Raw genomic sequence first — 17048 nt, 5'->3', positions numbered from 1 at the left:
ATCAATATTTCAGCTCTTTCTTCAGGGCCTGTAGGTTGCTCACCCTTCCTTCTTCAACCTTTCTCCTCTCAATTTATAATAGTTGCAGGACAAACTCAGGGAGACTCCCAGACTAACAGCTACTAGGTCCAACAGGCTAAGCTAGGTAGAGCAAGGGCAGGGCAGCCCATCCTGTTTCACAGCCTGAGGTGGAGTTGCCACCTTTGGTTGGGCAAAATACGGGACAGGTTGGGGGGAGAGGCATTGGAGGGCACACACACACTCATGAAACCAAATCCCCCCCCCCCATTTGTGAAGTGGGGTTCCCTGCATTCAGTCTCCCAACTCCCTCACCACCCAGGCCCTGCTCTTCCCCTTGACTCACGTAGCTGGAGAGGAGCCAGGGGTAGATGGCCAGCTTCCACAGGTGACTTGAGCCACCAGACTTTTACCCATGGATAAAGTGAAAAGGTTCTGGCCAAAAAGAAGGTACAGTGGTACCTTGGGTTAAGTAATTCGTTCTGGAGGTCTATTCTTAACCTGAAACTGTTCTTAACCTGAAGCACCACTTTAGCTAATGGGGCCTCCTCCTGCTGCTGCTGCTGCGCTGCCAGAGCAAGATTTCTGTTCTTATCCTGAAGCAAAGTTCTTAACCTGAAGCACTATTTCTGGGTTAGCGGAGTCTGTAACCTGAAACATATGTAACCTGAAGCGTATGTAATCTGAGGTACCAATGTACTTTAATGCAGTTTAAGTCCATTCTATCCTTATACAGTATAATTTTTGTACATATTGTCCCTGATATTGCCTGATATTTAAGTGCTTTCTAAATGTGTCTTGTTTCCCCCCATTTTTTCCAACAGCACATTATCAGCTTTCCAACTGCATACTTCCTTCCATTGTGAAAACTGTTTAACCTTACCTTGCTTTCTATTCTTTAGCCATTTACCAAACCAGCATCTTATCCCATGACTGCTGACTCAAGTAGCTTTGGTGAGGGACTTTGTTAAAAGCTTTTTCAGTGTTCAAGTATATACAGGGTCTGCCAGATAACTCTGTGTACCCTACTGACACTCAACTATAAATTTCTAACTCTTGTGGTAATGGAGAGCACAGAGAAAATAACTTTTTGTACTTTTGAAAATGTCAGAAACGGTTTCCTGGAAATAGGAGCACCCTGGAAGGCAAAAGCATATATGTGCCTCTCTAGAAAACTGCAGTTGGAGACCGTAAAACACAGCTCTAAAAATAGACAATTCATTCTTTAAAATATGTCATGCAGCTGCATGGAGGAAGTAACCACATTGATGCTCATGGCTTTTTGGCAGTGATTCGTGTGAGCTTAGGAGCACATTTTTCACCTGGCCTGCTTGCATGAATCGCTGCTGGGAATTGTCACTGCTCACTGTTGTTGCCGTGCTCATATGTTACCACTTCCATGGGCCTCTCAGCACTGAGGATTCAGAGTCTTATTAACTACCTCTCAGTATGCTGTTTCTCTAGTGTTTGGGAGATACATTGGTCTCTGGCAAGCTTTCTATGACTGTCTCTATGTTTTATAGCCAGCACTGAGGTTTTGCTTGTCTGTAGTTACTGATCAATACATTTTCTGTATGCCCTTTGCAATCTTCTTTATTACATCAGGATATAAACAGTCTGTTCAAATATGAATTAGGTAGCAATTTCATCACATTTATGTACCCAGCTAAAACAAAGCTCCTTCATTTCATCCTTGAGTTTGGGTCATATATTCCTGGATTACTGTGCTTCTTCTCTTCAACCAAACTGCTCTTCAGTCACTAACAGATGAACAATCTGTCATCAGCAATATCGGCCTTATTTTATCATAGGTGTATTCACCATTTTGGCCCTATTTTGGCATCCCTCTCCCCTTTTAAATTCATATTTCCAATTAGCCTTCTCTAATGTTGACTCTTGCCAAGAACATTTTAATTGTGTGCCATGTCTCCTCCTGGCCTTTGTTGTTGTTGTTGTTGTTGCTCATAACAAAACTCATTTTCTCTGCCCCAGTCCATAAATGGCTTAAGGGTAAGTTTGTATCTAGAGCAGAGCATTTTAAAAGTTCAGACTAATGATATACTAATGATATATTTCTAGCTCAGTTTCCTTGTAAGGACCACTGTGAGCTACAAGGTGGTTTTGGCAGATGAAATAGTTTAATTATACACATGAGGGCTGAGCAAAAATTATTAACATCTAATAAATAAAATGCCTCCCTTTTGAACATACCGGTAATAAAAACAATTTTGCATGGTGCCATCTTTAGAAAGCATCCACCTTGCTCCTAGAGACGACCACACTATGGGTTTCATCTTAGACTGGGTGGATTTATATACCCAATCAGACACAGGTATCTAAGATAGTGTGGCTCAGTGTGCTCACTCAATGGAGCAACATGAATGCAACTAGGAAGCCACCTTCAGTGGACACTGTTACTGCCGCAGCTGATGTGAGCAGCTCTTCTGCCAGCAAAAAGTTGCTTGTGTCAGTTGCAACAGCCAGCAGAATGTGGAAACTTGGGAAAGCATTCATGTTGCACCCTAGAAATTTTGCATTGGAGGCACTGCTGCATTGTATACTGTAAGCACTACCATTTTATATGCATTATGGGCCGTAGGTCAGTGCTAGAACAACTGATTAGCATTGCAGAAGGTCCCAGGTTCATTCCCTAGCATCTCCAAGCACAGGACTGGGAGAGACCCTGTCTGAAACCCCAAAGACCTGCTGGCAGTCAGTGTTAACAATACAGAGTTAAGATGGAACTAATGCTCTGATGCAGCGTAAGAATGTAAAAATAGCCCAGCTAGGTCAGGCCAATTGCCCATCTAGCTTAGCATCCTGTTCTCAGAGTATAGTGAAGCTTTTAATGTTTGATGTTTTATTGTGTCCTCAGTCAGATGGGCAGGGTACAATTAAGTACCGTGGTACCTCGGGTTAAGTACTTAATTCGTTCCGGAGGTCCGTTCTTAACCTGAAACTGTTCTTAACGTGAAGCACCACTTTAGCTAATGGGGCCTCCTGCTGCTGCCACGCCACCGGAGCACGATTTCTGTTCTCATCCTGAAGCAAAGTTCTTAACCTGAAGCACTATTTCTGGGTTAGCAGAGTCTGTAACCTGAAGCGTATGTAACCTGAAGCGTATGTAACCCGAGGTACCACTGTATTGTTGTTATTAGAGTGGATGCCCATGGCAAGGCTTTCAATAGGACCTGAGTGCAACAGCACTTGCAGGCCCAGGCACAGAAACCTGAGGTCACCGGGAGCAGGATTGTGATAGGTGGAAAGAAAGACAGAACAGCACCTTGGGACTGAAATGGCCACAACTTTATTGATTACAGATGGCAGTAGACTTTGGCATAGGCACTGGGTATGGACCCTGAATCAACCTGCCCGTTTGTTGGTTGATTGAGCTGGAAACTTATTCAGAAGGGAGAGGGGATGCCACAAAAATGCCCAGCAAAGAACTGGAAGGATAAAGGTTCAAATCTCCATACAGCCATGAAGCTCATTGAGTGACTTTGGGCCAGTCACTCTCTCAGCCTAACCTACAGGGTAGTTGTAAGGTTTAAAGGGAAAATTCTATGATTCTCTTATCAAAGGGGTGTGGGTGTGGGTGAGAGAGCAGGCATTGTGTTTTGCTTTTTGCTTGGTGACATGTACACAGCAGACAAAATTCCCCTGCTGAAAGTATATAATCTGGAGAAGAATTTTATCCTAGCACAAATACCAACTGGATTTCTACTTAAAGCATTCTGTGTGCCTGACTGGTTCAGCACTGCTTCTTTCTGGGGATAAGGGCAACCTCGATGCCATCAGGGGAACTATCCTTTGCATATATAACGGTGATACTCACCATGTGAATACGAATATTAAATTTATTGCAGGGAGTTGGGCTGTAACACATATTGTGAGAATCGTCCTAATTGTGTCATTAGATGAGAGCAGTATTGAGAAAGCCATATATTACACAGAAACACACGGGGAAAATTGATCCTTTCTCTTAAAGGTCTGCATTAACTTGGTAGAGGAAAGGTATGGTAGGGCTAAATTCCTTGTAGCAAGATTATGAACAGAATTGGAACATGCACCTGCTAACAGCTAGGAGGAGGTTAAAATGAAAAGAACTGAACTTGGAGTTGCTGTAAATCACTCTAATTTAGCAAGTGCCTTCAAGTTGTATTCTTGTCGCTAGGGTGAGCACCTCTTTCACAGTGATTAATGAGATACAATGGAAACCATGAAAAGAAAGGCACTATCTTAAGCTGTTTTTTTGTAGCAATCCCAAAACTTTGTTTAAGTAAAAAAGAAGAAGTTGAACTCATATAACTGTCCAATTTTAGAGAATGTCAGCATTTGTATGTGGTATGTAAACTCTCCCTGCCCTGATTTAGAATTGGTTCAAGCAAATGATTTCAAGACAAATAAAAATAAAAGATTGCATCTGAAGCCCTACAAAGTAGACGCATTGAAACTGATGGGCATGATTAACCCCAGTCAGTTCATTCTAATGAGCCTACTTATTTGGGGCGGGGAGGGGATATAGCTGTAACAGTGTATAATGGCAGCATTGCTGCAACATCCATGTTAGGCACATTGTGAAATTGCATTTCCCTTGATTCTTGGCTGGTCTGGACACTGCTGTGCATATTCACTATGAATGGACTTTGTTATGCTTTGCTAATGGAGGCTACACCACAAAACCTGACTTGCTTCTCTTGCCACCAGTCAGTAATGTGGTAACAGGGAAAAAGACAGGGAGGAAGCATCCAGTCATTCAGAATATGGAACTGTGTGATTTGAATTTGTCAAGTTTGCTTTTTGAATGCTCTCCAAAAAATTAAGCACACCTCAACACCATTCATCTGGGATTGCCAACAGTCATGCAGAAATGGTTTCAGACATTCATGAAATGTATTTACTGATGTTTCAGATATAAGTCTGAGAGTGCTGACAATCACTTTGCGGTGTCTGTCACCATTCAATGGTGTATCCCTTAGTATTACAGTCACTTGCACCATCTGCTTGGGATGATCAACATTTGCACGGGATTGTTGATAGTGATTCATTATACCAGGGGCTAGCAAACTTTTTCAGCAGGGGGCCAGTCCACTGTCCCTCAGACCTTGTGGGGGGCCGGACTATTTTTTTGGGGGGGGGGGAATGAATGAATTCCTATGCCCCACAAATAACCCAGAGATGCATTTTAAATAAAAGCACACATTCTACTCATGTAAAAACACCAGAGAGGCCTCACAAATAACCCAGAGATGCATTTTAAATAAAAGGGCACATTCTACTCATGTAAAAACACACTGATTCCCAGACCTTCCGCAGGCCAGATTTAGAAGGCGATTGGGCCGGATCTGGCCCCCAGGCCTTAGTTTGCCTAGAAAAGGTAAAGTTACCCCTGCCCGTACGGGCCAGTCGTGTCCGACTCTAGGGTTGTGCGCTCATCTCACTCAAGAGGCCGGGAGCCAGCGCCGTCCGAAGACACTTCCGGGTCACGTGGCCAGTGTGACGAAGCTGCAACTGGCGAGCCAGCACCAGCGCCGCACACGGAAACACCGTTTACCTTCCTGCTATAAAGCAGTACCTATTTATCTACTTGCACTTAGGGGTGCTTTCGAACTGCTAGGTGGGCAGGAGCTGGGACCGAACGACGGGAGCTCACCCCGCCGCAGGGATTCGAACCGCCGACCTTACGATCAGCAAGTCCTAGGCACTGAGGTTTTACCCACAGCGCCACCTGCGTCCCTACCCATGCATTAAACTGTGGAAGTTCACTGTATCAAATGTATTGTAACTCTTTAAAGTAACACTCCTTGTGTTAAACACAGAAACCAAACAGCAAAGGAGTGTAGCCAGATGAATGCACTATTAAATCATTATTACCAAGACAACTATGGGTTATTTGCTTGTAGCAGTTCAGTGTGAGAGAGAGAGAGAGAGAGACGTGCTGAGTTATGAGCTTTCAATACCCAGATGCCTCCTGACAGTCTTTAAAACATTTAGCACTCTTACTACTGGGACAGGTGGATCTGTCAATTTCAGTTTCTCATTTCCTAATCTGTTTGATAATACTCATGAAAATTCACCAGCATTTTAGTGTTAATTTTTCCCTAATATACATACATTTTTGCAAATCAAATGTGTCATTCCTACCCTTTGGTTTGCCTTATCCCCTCCTTTGCAAAGAGGACTCAGGAAGTTGGGACCTAAATAGAGGGGGTTGAGGAGAGTGATGTGGGGCCTGAAGGCCAATTCAGAAAGGAGAAGGAGCCTGGCTTTATAAGCCTGCTGCTCCCTTGAGCCCTTCCTCTTTGCCATTTAACTGTGCCCTCCCTCCCTGTATGCAATGTGGGTTTCAGCTAGTCATCTGCTAAAGGGACTGAGGTGGAATCTACGCACATATAAAAACCATTCTGAAAATACACTGAATTTTCCATAAGGCTCACCATCACCTTCTAGTGTCACATTGTATATTTCACTTAAAACATTTTATTTAAAGCTGTACAGCTGAGTCCTAAGTATATTTTTTTGTTGCTGTTAATGTATTGAGTCTAGGCAGGTGAGGAAGTGGGGAATAAAAACTGTAGGTATACTGAGGTATTGTTAGGTTAAGGGTACATTTTAGGGTACCAGATGTATTGAGCACTGGACAAGCAGGGCTTGGGTGTGCATGTTGAGTTTGTTTATTTATTAACTAATTAAATAAAAACATCCAGGGCTCACATAACAAGGAGGGAGGCATTTTCTCCCCACAGCTGTATCACTAGTGGTTTCCAAACATAGACAAAAAGCAGTTTCTCCATCTTGGGAACCCACAGAGTTTCATTTTATACAGAATGACTCAGAACCTGAAATATATATTGAAGTGGAGGCAGCACAAAGAAACATTAGAATTGTTTAAGAATTCAGAGACGCAGGGCTGATCTTTTTTCTGCCTTGTGCACACCCCAAAGTAAGACACCACATTCTTTTTCAGATACGAAATGTCAAATAGCAGCAGACAAATTGGTAATATACATTGATAACCAACCTCTGCATCAGTTGAAGTCATTTTGTGGTGAATTTGGAGAGGATGAATTTGTTTCCATCACAGTGATTCGCAAAGTTTTCTTTCTTGAGCAAATAGTGGCCCTACAGGTCTCGCAATGCCAAGGAGATGTCGTAAACTAATTTATTTGTTTATTATATTGATCCATCACTTTTCACACACTAAAGACTGTCCCCAAGTGTATTGCAAAATAACTATGAACTAATTGTCAGTACATTTTAAGCATGCTTTGTAAAGTGGATAATCTCTCAGATCTTAAAAATCCTCTCAAACCTTTCTATGGTTGGCGATAAGGGATTATTGCTAGAATGTGAATCTCTGTTTCTTGGAAGCATAACATAAATTCCACTTCTCCTCTGACAAAATATCTGTGGTTGTTGGGTGGAAGGCGGGGGCACAGACTGCATTTGTAAGCTCTTTCTCCTGTCTTTGTAATGAGGCATTACAACCCTTTTGCTGTGGAATGGTTTGGTGTCATCACTTCCAAAGTCATTTAATAGACTATCACTTCCAAAGTCATTTGGTCAAGACTAAAACTTTCTTTGTTAGGCCGAATAGCTGCCATCAAGATGAATGTATTGCCAAAAATGTTATTTTTGTTTCAGACACTGCAGATTGTAGACAAGACAGAGTGTTTCCGGAAGTGGCAGAAAGATATTTCTAAATTTGTCTGGCAGGGCAAAAAGCCCAGAATCAAATTTAAAATATTAACAGATGCGAAAGAAAGAGGGGGCTTTGCCCTGCCAGATTTAAAGTTGTATTATGAAGCTGCAGCTTTCTGCTGGTTAAAAGATTGGTTACTTCTTGAAGATACGGATGTCTTGGATTTGGAAGGTTTTAATAATGCGTTTGGATGGCATGCATATTTATGGTATGATAAAGCTAAGATAAATAAGGCCTTCAAGAACCATATTGTCAGAAAATCAGTTTTTAATGTCTGGACAAAATATAAAGACTTACTGGAGAATAAAACTCCGAGGTGGCTGTCACCCCTGGAGGCTAAGGCTCGGAAAAGAGCCAATATGGAGGCCAACTGGCCAAAATATTGGGAGATAATAGAAAAGGATGGTGACAACTGGAAATTGCAGAGTTTAGAAAAGATGAGAGACAAAGTGCGAGACTGGTTACACTATGCTCAGATTAAAGAAGTGTTTAAAAATGACAAAAAGTTAGGATTCCAAGTGGAAAAGTCAAAATTAGAAACTGAACTGTTAGAACCTAAGACTAAGGTACTTTCAAGAATGTATAACTTGCTGCTGAAATGGAACACACATGACGAAATGGTAAAATCAACAATGATAAAATGGGCGCAGGATATTGGGTATAATATTATGTTTGAAGATTGGGAAAGGTTGTGGACCTCTGGGCTGAACTTCACTGCATGTAATGCGTTGAAGGAAAATGTGATGAAAATGATGTATAGATGGTACATGACCCCTGTTAAACTGGCTAAAATATACCATTCGTCTGATAGCAAATGTTGGAAATGTAAGGAAAATGAAGGAACATTTTTTCACCTCTGGTGGACCTGCCCTAGAGTGAAGGCCTTTTGGGAGAAGATATATAATGAATTAAAAAAGGTGTTTAAATACACCTTTACTAAGAAACCAGAGGCCTTTCTCCTGGGTATTGTCGGCCAGAGTGTGTTAAAAAAGGACAGAACATTCTTTTTGTACGCAACAACAGCAGCAAGAATATTAATTGCCAAGAATTGGAAAACTCAGGAGCTACCCACTGTGGAAGAATGGCAGATGCAACTGATGGACTACATGCAATTAGCCGAGATGACCGGCAGAATTCGAGACCAGGGAGAAGAAAGGATGGAAGAAGACTGGAGGAAATTTAAGATTTATTTACAAAAATATTGTAATTTGGCTGAGTGTTGAATTGGATGCCAGTGCAGACAATTGTCTACCATTAAATTAGATTTAAGGCTGAATTATATGTCAAACCAAATTAAGATTATTAATTAAGATGAGTTAAATGATAATTTGTTTGAAATTAATTTAATAATGATGTAAGTGTATGCGGGAGGTGTGGGGGAGTCCCATGTAACAATTGAGAGAAGTTAAATGGACAATGATAAGTTGTGCTTATCTAATATATGCTTTATTTGAAAACTTCAATAAATATATTATAAAAAAAAAAAAACAAAGTCATTTAATAGCTGTACTAGATCTAAATCTAAACTTTATGTTCATATTTTTTTTCCCCCTTGCAAGCTGCTCACAAGGCTCGAGTCAGCATTGGTCACAGCTGAATGCCTGTACTTGATGCAATGGCACCCACCCAAATGGGAAACGGTAGATACACCTTGTGTGTGTGGGCGGGGGGAATATTGTTCTCCTACATTTGAAACAGCTCAGCCATGTGTCTCTCTTTCCCCCAAAACTTTGGGTGAGAAAGAGAGAGATAAAGAAGTTCACAGAGTGGCATGCACACTATGTACTTTTTAAATTAGCGTAACGGTAGAGGATAAATTTGATTCATTTTGCACTTAATGGAGAATCGACTTAATTTGCACTTTCTGGATAAAAGAGAATGTAGGGGGGATCCTTTGCAATTCACACTTTTACAGATTTTGCAGTGCAGCTCTCTAGCCATGTAATGTGTAAAAATACCCACCATATACAAGAGTGAAAAATGTGTGTGTGTGTGCACGCGCGCGCGCACACACACACACACACACACACACACACACATATAATATGTGCAAAAATAACATACATAAGGCATCATACAGTATTGGGGGGAAATGTCTGTACAACGAATGTGTTCTTTAGGGACAATTGCAAACAACATGTTCATTGGCATGAGAAATAAGTGGATCCCACACCATGTCAAGCTTATCTCTTTTGGAAGTTCCTTGTACAACCCTTCTGTGACAGGTGAGTCTTTTTGATAAGGTCACATCCCACACAGCATTAAACCATAGATTCATGTGTATTTCTGATTGCTTTTTCCACTGCTAGGCTATCAAGCCTGCTTAGGTTAATATACTTCCAATTGTTTAAATCCTGTTGCATGCTTTCATAAATATTTGTATCGTTGCTTTGGCCTATTTAATAGCAGATGTGACAGTTATACCTAGGTATTTAAAGCAGCCATGGGCTATGGCTGGGAATGAGTTTGAGAGAAGCCAGACTGACCGAACAGATTATTATTTTTGAATAATTTGCAAACCTGTCACTTTGCAGAATATATTGTGTTGCTCCGATATATAGGGGAGGGCCTCCCAAGGGTCCTGGCATGTCATCTGCAAACATGTTCACTTTGTGTTCTACACCTTTCTTTATTGCTTCCATTACTTATACAAAGCAGCCTATATGGACTGGCTTGCAAGCTGCAGGACCTTTGTGTGAAATTTTAAAGGGGGGGGGGGCGACTCTACTATTTTGAATGGTTAAGGTAGGCAGAAGCTCCTATCTGCTTTCCTATTCCAAATACTGGAGACATTTCTCTTTTGCCTCCTTCCACCACACCCATACACACAAGAAATTCAGAAAATAATATTCCACATTTTCATGTACGTACAAGAGGTAGATTTGCACCCAGCACTACTTCCAATCACATATTTGTTACTGAGACAGCATTGCAGAAAGAATCATTCAGAGGAATTGCACCACCAGGAATGTGGGAAGAACACAGCAAACCCTTAAGGGAAGACATTGCAGACATATTGATTTTACAGCATTAGAACTGTCACATATTCCTCTAAAATCCCGGGAATTGTAGTGTCACAAGACTGCAATTAACACTCTGTTAGAGACCACTAGCCTATTAAATTGCTTAGGATGAGAGAATAACTATTAAATCAATTGTATAGATATGCCTGAAGGAGCAGAAGCCAGCATAGTAATGACTGGGCAAGTGAGAACATGAACAACAACTATGTGCCAATTCACACATGCCTGTCATCAGCGGAACACATATGGTGACTCACAGCTGAATGTGTGAGATAACAGAGAAATATTGTACTTGTGCTTTCGTCATATGCTAAAGACACACTTCTTTGCTCTGGCCTTTTGACACCCAAGATATGCGTTTTGGGACCCACCCTGTGACTGTAATGTGTTTTAACATTGTTGTTTTTTATGTTGGAGTTTAGATTGTTGGGACCTGCTGATGAAGAATGCTTAATAAATGTAATGATGGTGGTGATTATGATGGTGATAATTTTTTTAAAAAAGCATTCTCACAGCTGCTGCATGAGAAAGGATAGTAGTCTCTTTTTACAAGTAGGGAATCGTAGTATTTGTTTTCCTAAGCTGCAAAGATTCCAAGCTGAGATGTGATTTGAACAGAGATCTCTGAGGCTTAATTCTGTTTCATTCTCTCTCCACTGTGATACTGGGGAAGGGAAAACCCTGATAGGACTCTGGTAGCACATGCTGTAACTATGCCTAGACTGGATTATTGCAATGTGCTCTGTATGCAGGATGGCCAGCCTATGAGGCCATGTGTAGAGTTCGCCTCAGGTGTCAGGATCTGTCCAATCCATAAGGATGGCAGATCCATCCGCTAATGCAGAGGTGCCACTGCTGCTTAAAGCTTCATCCAGGTGCCGCCTGCCACTGGCCCTCCCCTTCTTTGGCCTCAGCTCCCAGCTTACCTTCTGCCTCCTTTTCAGCCAGAGGCTCCTGTGCAGCCACAACTCTGCCCTCTTTTCACCAAGACTGGAGAGGGGCAGCAACTGGAGAAGTCAAAGCCACAACTTCACAAATGCTGATCTTCAACTCCTGCTTCTTCCATATGTTGATCTCTGCTCCCACCTTTCCCCAAATGCTGATCTTTCCCTCCCTGATGCAAACTTTCCCCCTCTGCTTTCCAACCCCACCCCGATACAAACTTTCCCTCCCCTCTTTTCATCCCCTCATGCCAACTTTCCCTTTCCTCCTGTTTTTTCTTTTTAAATCACCCACATGCATGGCTATTACTTTCACTCACTTCGCTAACAAACTGTAGCAGTTCCGTGACAAATTCATGGTTGCATGTGAGATGCACCTCCATTTCACTAAACTGGCAGGAGGGGTGCCATTGTGTGGTGTGCCTCAGGTGCAAAGATGTCTTGGGGCCAGCTGTCTGCATGGGACTGCCATAGAAGAGTCTTCAGAAACGTCTGTTTGTCTGTTGGTCCAAGATGCAGTAGCAAGGAGTGCTTGCTGCCTGTGCTGCTTAGCGATTTGTTTCCAGGCTCAATTCAAGGTGGCTGTCCTTACCTTTTAAATGCCTAAATGACTTAGGTGGTTACTTGAGGGACTGCCTTTGCCTGCCTGCCTGCTCCTTGAGATTTTGTGAGGAAGCACTTCCCTGTGCCCCACCTATGAGGGAAGTCAGGTTGGTTAGGGTGAAACAATAGTGCCTTCTAAATGTCTATGCCAGTATTATGGAACACCTTGCCCCCATAAGGCTGGCATGGTTCTGTCTTTGATTGCTTTTTTGCTGGCTGGTGTATCCTTTTTATTCTAACAGGCTTTTCATTGGCCAGGCTGAATTGGTTAGGGTTTTATCTGCTGTGTCATCCCTGTCAAGTTTGCTAATTTGTGATGGTTATATTGTGATTTCTTAATACTGTTAATACTAGCAGCATATTTTTATAATGTGGTTATAATTACTGCAATCTACCTTTTGTATACATTTGTTTCAGAAAGGCATTTTAAATGAATAGGTACATGATTTTGGAACTCACAAAGCTGTTCTGAAAGTCTCTCTCACCCTCCATTTTTGCATAGAATCACTTTACAAAATCACCACTCCATTTTTTCCCTTGCCAGATAGACCAATTTGCTTTAATGTTCAGTTCACATGGCAAATAGTCAAAGCATGAAATGAAATCCAATGAAGCATTTGGAATAAGAAATGTAAACTATTTCAAAACATAAAAACACAATAACTTGACTCGGCTCTTCTAAATAGCTCTTGGGCATTTGTCCGCTGTAGTTTGGTTTAAGTATTTTTTTTAAGGTTGTATAATGTAGTGCTGCATAAACGCAAGGCTATGTACTCCCTTCATAATCCCACCTCATTAACCACAAGGACATAGCCCATAATAGTCCAGTAAACTGCACCGGAATACAGAGGATTAAATTTTACTCCTGTGCACTGACTTGTCTTCTAGCTACCAAACCTTTAATGTTTCCTATGCACCATGCATCAGGAAATAACATGGTTATTCTAAGAATTAAAAGATGTGTGCCTCTGTAATGAACATTAGCAAATCCTATAGGATGTATTGTAAGCACAGCTTTAATCATCTGATAATATAAAGGACTGTAGGCCTCAGGAATTCCTCAATGCAATATTCTGAGGTGAGGAAATTATGCAGCCTCTCTCCCCTCCTTTTTCCAAGCTGTAATGTTTATTTGTGATAGACTTTAGCATCTCAAAACAGTGACATGTTTATGGCCCAATACAGGAAGCACAGCAAATCTATAGTATTGTAATGTGCTAAGGAATTTAATGATGGATTGGATGATGCTACTATCAGTGATTGGCTCAGCTGCATGTGTAAGCACTGACAAATCTTGAGTGTTTAACCCACTGTGTGATCTCAAACAGAAATCCAGACAACAGAAAGGGAGAAATACACAATTTCAATTTTATTAAACAGTAAATCAATCACAACAAAGGATAATTGCCAAACACTGATGGCTATTTGCCATCTTCAGGAAAAGAGGATTATTATTCATTAAATGTGCTAGTTGCTTTATCTTGCCCAAGGCAACCCCCCCTACACTTAAAGCATCCCACCCAGGATTAAATTACAGATCTATTTTTAGTTATGAGTAGATTAATAATATTTGCAACCCATGGTCTCTTTTGCTTCAGATAGAAGCAAGAGCTAGGCTTTTTCCAGCCCTTCCATGGCAAGGGTTTTTAGATAGAACAGGCAAACTTTCCTGGAACTGTCTCATCTGAGTGCCTTGGATAAGGGGGTAGCTAGGGATGGGGGATAAATTCAGTTCACTTTTTATTTTAATATAAAGCTGCCCAATGCACACTTTCCAAAACAATGCTTGAACCAAAACAGACATTCTTCCAGATTCTCATTTCTCTGAATTTTGTTATCAGTTCTCCAACTATTTAATGTGCATAAAAGTGTGTATATTAGGATGCGTGCACAGAAATGACTTTATTATTGAAAATATAAATATGCATTATATTAGAGTAAATTTCTTATTAAAAATTGTGTATGTACACTGGTTCAGATAAACTAGTCTGGGTCTGCCACCAGCCAATCAGGGATGCCTTTTAAATCTGCAAGTCACTGGGCTTCACCTCATCCACCCTGCCCTTTTATAAATATGTTGGTTCATACAGACCTCAATCAAGAGTAAATGTGAATAATGGTCAGTCTCTTAAGGCTTTCACCTGTCTCTCCAGGAGGAGCTAGCCAGTGAGCACTCAAAAAGTAACAGGCTCAGTTGCCTGTTTATCAGATAAAGGCAGGTGAACCTAGGAAATAAGGCTGAAAATGGGAGTGAGCAGGAGACTGTGAGTTGAGAGATAAGTCCATGAGCTGCAAAAGTGGGGAAAGTTTTTATATTGGCTTGAAATGATTGGAAGCCTCTATCAAAATGAGAAACAGATACATAGGCTGTTGCAGTTGTGTAATGTCTTGATGAGTAACAATGTTGACATAGAGGATTAAGGCATAATATGCTGGTGTGGGTCTACATGCAACGCTGTTGGAAGATTTGTCACAGAAACAGCAAAATTGGATTGATGAGTAAAGGTGTGTGAGCACCTCTTGTGTGTATCGGATTGTCTTAGAATTAGCAAAATATGTATGCATGAAGATTTCAGAAGATCTTTTCTATGTACAATTCAAAGTGCACACATTTTTTCCATGTTAATTTATTTGGTTTGAGTCATGGACATGGACTTCATGCCAGCATTACTTTCTTGATTTGAGATTAAACCATATGGAATCTCTGGGGATCAAGGGTAACAGGGCTGTTTTGCTAATTAATTAAAGAAAATCAAATAAAAGTTCCCCCTTTTGTTGTTTTCTCTTTCTTTCTTTCTTTTTTGGTTGGGGGGAATTAGACCATTCAAACATGCAACTATCAGTGGAAAAAATAACTAAAAATGGGATTGGGCTGCTGATTTATAAATCATTTCCTTTCTGATTGATCAGAATGCTTCCCCTGACTATTCTCCATGCTAGAATAGTCACTATCCATTTCATCAATTAATATAGCACATCAAGTGTTCCCAAAGATGCAGAAACTCATGTCAAATCAGATTGCCTACCTACATAGAAGTTTTGGAGGAAATGGCCAAATGCTATAGATAGTTCAGATGGATGTAGATTGGTTTTTGAATGCCTAGGAGCCTGTGACTGACCTATTCATGGATGGTTTATGAATATTTTAAAGGGGATAACTTGCATGGGATTGAAAATTTGGAATTTGACTGACTGCATTCTGATTGTCCAAATCACATTTACATTGAAAAGTGAGGAAACCATCATGCTCTGGCAAGGAACAGTATTATCTTAAATAGCACCCAATCATATTCTTCCTCAAATCAGTTGCAGAATTCCATTTGAGAGGAGAATCAGGCCTCCATATCCCTTTAGAGCCAAAGAAACTTTTCAGATAAAACCATTCACACCCCTTCTAACTTTGATGCCATGGTTGATCAGATCCACTTTTTGTAGCTTTGGATCTGGCTTGTCCAGTTGTTAGGGGTACTTTTTAGCTTGTAAAGAGTGAGGATGTGGACAGGATTCGTGAAGTGAGATTTACCACGTGTATGATTAATCCTAGTCCTTCCTGGCTCATAAAAGCTGCCAGAAGGACACGGGGTGACTGGGTGATGTAGGGAGGCTCCTCAATGCCTTCCTGCATGAGGAAGTTGCTTCAGAAAGCATTAGAGGTAGTGGTAAGGTCTTTTTTTTTTTAATTACTGAACCCCAATGTATTTGGGATAATTTCTGACCGGTCTCTATTGCTCTGTTCTTGGACAAGGTGCTTAAGCATGTGGAAGTATCTTAATGCCATGTTTTCCTGGATGGTTTTGAATCATCTAGAGCCATTTCCATTTGGTTTCAGGCCTAGATAGAGACTGAAGACTGGTTTAGTCGCCTTCATAGTTTATACAGTTGAGACAATGGTAGCCTGCCCCTGTTGGTTCTGTTAGCATGCTCAGCAGCTTTCGATACCATCCACCATAGTACCATGGATCACCTGAGTGACACCATTCTGAGATGTCAGTTCCTTGCTAGAGGGGTGGTTTCAGAAGGTGGTGCTGGAAAACTCCTTGGCCCACTTGCTTATTGCATCTCATAGGGTTAATATTATTATTCATTATTCATTAAATTTCTATACTATACATCATCCGAGGATCACAGGTTGGTTTACAATTAAAAAACACAAAAATACATAACTTACTAACAAACAAAACAATACCCCCCCATTCTGCCCCCCTCCCATGCCACATAACATCTACATGAAGCCACTAGTAGCTTGGAGTTTGGTGTCATCAGAATGTAGATGACACCTAACACACACACTCATTTCCATCACAATCAAAGGAAGTTGACTCTATGTCTGATGATGATCATGGACTGGATGCAGGTGAACAAACAGAAGCCTGCAAGAAAATGGAGGCAGATCAAGGAACTGGGGTTCAGCTTGTTTTGTATAAGGTTTCACTCCCTTTGCCATAATTTCCTCCTATATAATAATAATAATAATTTTAATAAATAAATTAATAATAATAAATTTTATTTATATCCAAAGCCGGGCTCAGGGCGGCTAACAACAATCAAATAATCCAACATTCTAAAAACATTTCATTATAAAAATTAATTAAAATCAAATTGATGGCAACCATTAAGCAAAATTCTGTGCAGATTGCCAGAGGAGGGGGTCAGCCTGTGCCCTGACCAAAGGCCTGATGGAACAGCTGTCTTGCAGGCCCTGCGGAAAGATGTCATGACCCGCAGGGCCCTAGTGTCTTGTGACAGAGCGTTCCACCAGAT

General features: G+C 41.1%; 1 long non-coding RNA gene across 1 annotated transcript in view; it reads left to right on the top strand.

Moving 5' to 3' along the window:
* The window catches only part of LOC310762875, a 602857-nt gene that overhangs the window by 408897 nt on the left and 176912 nt on the right, over nt 1-17048 (top strand). The gene's annotated exons all lie outside the window — the stretch shown is intronic.

The sequence above is a fragment of the Podarcis filfolensis genome, assembly GCF_964270895.1.
Source record: "Podarcis filfolensis genome assembly, chromosome: 5".
Taxonomy (NCBI): domain Eukaryota; kingdom Metazoa; phylum Chordata; class Lepidosauria; order Squamata; family Lacertidae; genus Podarcis; species Podarcis filfolensis.
This window is presented reverse-complemented; position numbering and strand designations above follow the sequence as displayed.